Raw genomic sequence first — 3,450 nt, forward strand, 5'->3', positions numbered from 1 at the left:
TCCTTTTTCTGTCCAATGAAGTGCTGTCACTGCAAGGACTCGAGAGCTGCCAGCCAATCTGATTGGCTGACAGCTCGCCAAAGTTGGGCTTCCTCCCCCGTAAGGATTCCTACCTACGACCACTTGATGTTCATTCAAGCATGAAATGGCACTCTGAGCCACCGGCAGGAATCGAGGCCCTGCCATCCAAAAAATTTATATTTTTTTGACAGTTACATATTCATTTGCCACAAATTAAAGAGTTAACGGGAAGATTTCCAGTAACATGCACAGGCACCAAGTCCACCAAATTTGTTAGCCTCACAACAGCATGGATCAGCGACCAGCAAGGTCCTGTCATACTGAGAGGATGTCCTTGATCTCTTCCTTGGAGGCTTCATCTGCATATTTCTGATAGTATGCCACTAATGCTTTAGAAATGGATTGACGATAGCATAGATTTGAACTACAAGACCATCATCTTTCACACAAACTCTAATATTGACTCCAGAAAATCTTCCTTTTTCCGACAGCAGAGCTGGTTCCAGCAGTTTGTACTGTAAGGTTCTTGGCTCAATCTGTTCCAGAAGCTTTCCATTTACTTTGGTAAGGCCATTTCCCCTTTTACAATGGGCAACAACAATTGCTGTTTTTTTCCACCCATAAACCAGGACCGATTGCAAAGGACCTTTTGTGGGCATCTTCCCATTCCTGCCAAGCGGAACCGTGGTTAAAAAAATTCAGGCCAAAGAATTTTTTTAAAAATTCATTTGTGGGACATGGGCGTCGCTGGTTGGCCAGCATTTATTGCCCATCCCTAGTTACCTTTGGAGGGCAGTTGAGAGTCGACCACATTGCTGTGGCTCTGGAGTCGCATGTGGGCCAGACCGGGTAAGGACGACAGATTTCCTTCCCTAAAAGGGCATTGGTGAACCAGATGGGTTTTTACAACAATCGCCAATGGTTTCATGGTCATCAGTAGATTCTTAATTCCAGATTTTTTTTATTGAATTCAAATTCCACCATCTGACGTGGTGGGATTCGAACCCTGGTCTCCAGAACATTAGCTGAATTTTTGCATTAATAGTCTAGCGATAATACCACTAGGCCTTCGCCTCCCCTAACATAGAATGGAATGGACCTATTTATGGGGTGGCATGGTGGTGCAGTGGTTAGCACTGCTGCTTCACAACGTCAGGGACCCGGGTTCAATTCCCGGCTTGGGTCACTGTCTGTGCAGAGTTTGCACGTTCCTTCGGGTGCTCCGGTTTCCTCCCACAGTCCAAAGATGTGCGGGTTAGGTTGATTGGACATGCTAAAATTACCCCTTAGTGTCAGGGGGACTAACAGGGTAAAGGTGAGGTGTTGCAAGTGTAGGGCCTGGGTGGGACTGCGGTCGGTGCAGACTTGATGGGCCGAATGGCCTCCTTCTGTGCTGCAGGGATTCTATGATCTATGATTCTATGAATAATACCTCACAGAAGGGAATTAAAACACATACCTCGCTGTGAACAGTGGCTGTTTCATTTAGAATTTTTCAAGTATATCACAGCTGTGTTATGAAATGCATTTACTCATACTTACTCCTCTTGTTGTTCTGCAACAGCCAGTCTGTCTGCATCAGGGTCTGTGGCCAATACAACTCGAGCACCTTCTTTCTCAGCCAACTTGATTGCAAGAATCTAGTAAAAGATAGCAGGGAAAGGTCACACCAGTCAGTGTCCTATTTACAGTGAGGATTCAATACATAGTTAAGCAATCATCTTTGGCATGCTGACAGCATGTGTATGTGAGAGGTAGATAGATCAAATTTTAAATCCTACATACACAGGAGACTCAGTGTGAACTAAATAAATGGGCCCAAAAATCTGTAAACTCAATTGCAGTCTCTGTAGAGATACCAATACCACCACACATCATTGGCCTATTAGGAGGCGAACAGTCTTATCTACAAGGCCAACTGAGAAATCCTGTAATATTTTAGTCAATTTCAGAATTACAACAGGAGCCTGGCAAACCCCCCGCAAAGATATTTAGTGCCACTATGCTGCAGGTTACACGGTATGCTATAACGTGGCTAGGTCAAGCAATTATAGTACACGTTAAAGTTCTAAACTGAAAAGGAAACTGTCTCAGATTACATTTACACCGTAACTGTTGCATTGTTTTCCACAGGTGCTAGTTGGGAAATCAAGGTTCCGGCATCGTGAACTTCCCAGATTTTAATCACTCCACCAACACCCACTGCTGTTTGGGTTGTTCTCCTGTGTCTGCATAGTTTTTCTCTGGGTGCATCGGATTCCCCCCACAGTCCAAAGATGTGCCGGTTAGGTGAATTGGCCATGCTAAATTGCCCTTTAGTGTCCTGGGATGTGTGGGTAAGTGGGATTATCTGGGTAAATACGTGGGGCTATGGGGATAGGGCTAGGTAGGATGCTCTGTCAGAGAGTTGACACTGACTCGACGGGTCGAATGGCCTCCTTCTGCACTGTACGGATTCTTTGAAGCTTTGAAACACTTTCTCATCTCTCCCTGACTTAATATCTCCATGTGGCTCAATGCCAAGTTTTGTTTTACAATTTTTCTGGTGAATTGTCCTAGCAGGTTTTATTATGTTAAAATCTCTATAAAAATACAAGTTGTTGAGACTGAATTAGGCCAACTCTGCACTTCATTCGTGCTAAACACAAGAGTTGTTTTGCACTAACTACAGGTCAACCGTCATCCCAGAAACTGATGACAAGAAGCTCTTCAGAGTGTGAAATATAGCCACGTGATCATCTAGGGCAGTGGTTTTCAACCGGCGTGCCAGTTGAAAATCACTGCCCTAGATGTGTCCTTCCAAATTTATTAGCGGGACCTGGTGGAGTGAAATGGCCCAGACCACCGACTGCAGCTGTTCATCAGGAAAGCCGGAACTGGCCAAACACAGCCTCCCTGAGTTCCATATACACTATCCCACTTTTAAGTTCAATGAGAAACAACAATGGGTTTCTGATCAGTCACACTGTTTCCTGCCCATTGGTGTCTTACAACTGCTAAGATATAATCAGGAATTCATAGAATCATAGAAACCCTACAGTGCAGAAGGAGGCCATTTGGCCCATCGAGTCTGCACCGACCACAATCCCACCCAGGCCCTACCCGCTAATCCCTTTTTTTTTACCCGCTAATTTACCCGCTAATCCCTCTAACCTACGCATCCCAGGACTCTAAGGGGCAATTTTTAACCTGGCCAATCAACCTAACCCGCACATCTTTGGACTGTGGGAGGAAACCGGAGCACCCGGAGGAAACCCACGCAGACACGAGGAGAATGCGCAAACTCCACACAGACAGTGACCCGAGCCGGGAATCGAACCCGGGACCCTGGAGCTGTGAAGTAGCAGTGCTAACCACTGTGCTACCGTGCCGTCCTTGTAGGAGTGTTCAGCAAATGATATGTAGCTAAACCAGAGCCACTGGGAGCAA

General features: G+C 45.7%; 1 pseudogene; it reads right to left on the reverse strand.

Moving 5' to 3' along the window:
• Positions 1-242: 242 nt before the first annotated feature.
• On the reverse strand, positions 243-1,621 carry LOC144488739 (small ribosomal subunit protein uS9 pseudogene; annotated as a pseudogene).
• Between the last annotated feature and the right edge of the window lie 1,829 nt (positions 1,622-3,450).

This window comes from Mustelus asterias, unplaced genomic scaffold (genome assembly GCF_964213995.1).
Source record: "Mustelus asterias unplaced genomic scaffold, sMusAst1.hap1.1 HAP1_SCAFFOLD_1828, whole genome shotgun sequence".
NCBI classification, from domain to species: domain Eukaryota; kingdom Metazoa; phylum Chordata; class Chondrichthyes; order Carcharhiniformes; family Triakidae; genus Mustelus; species Mustelus asterias.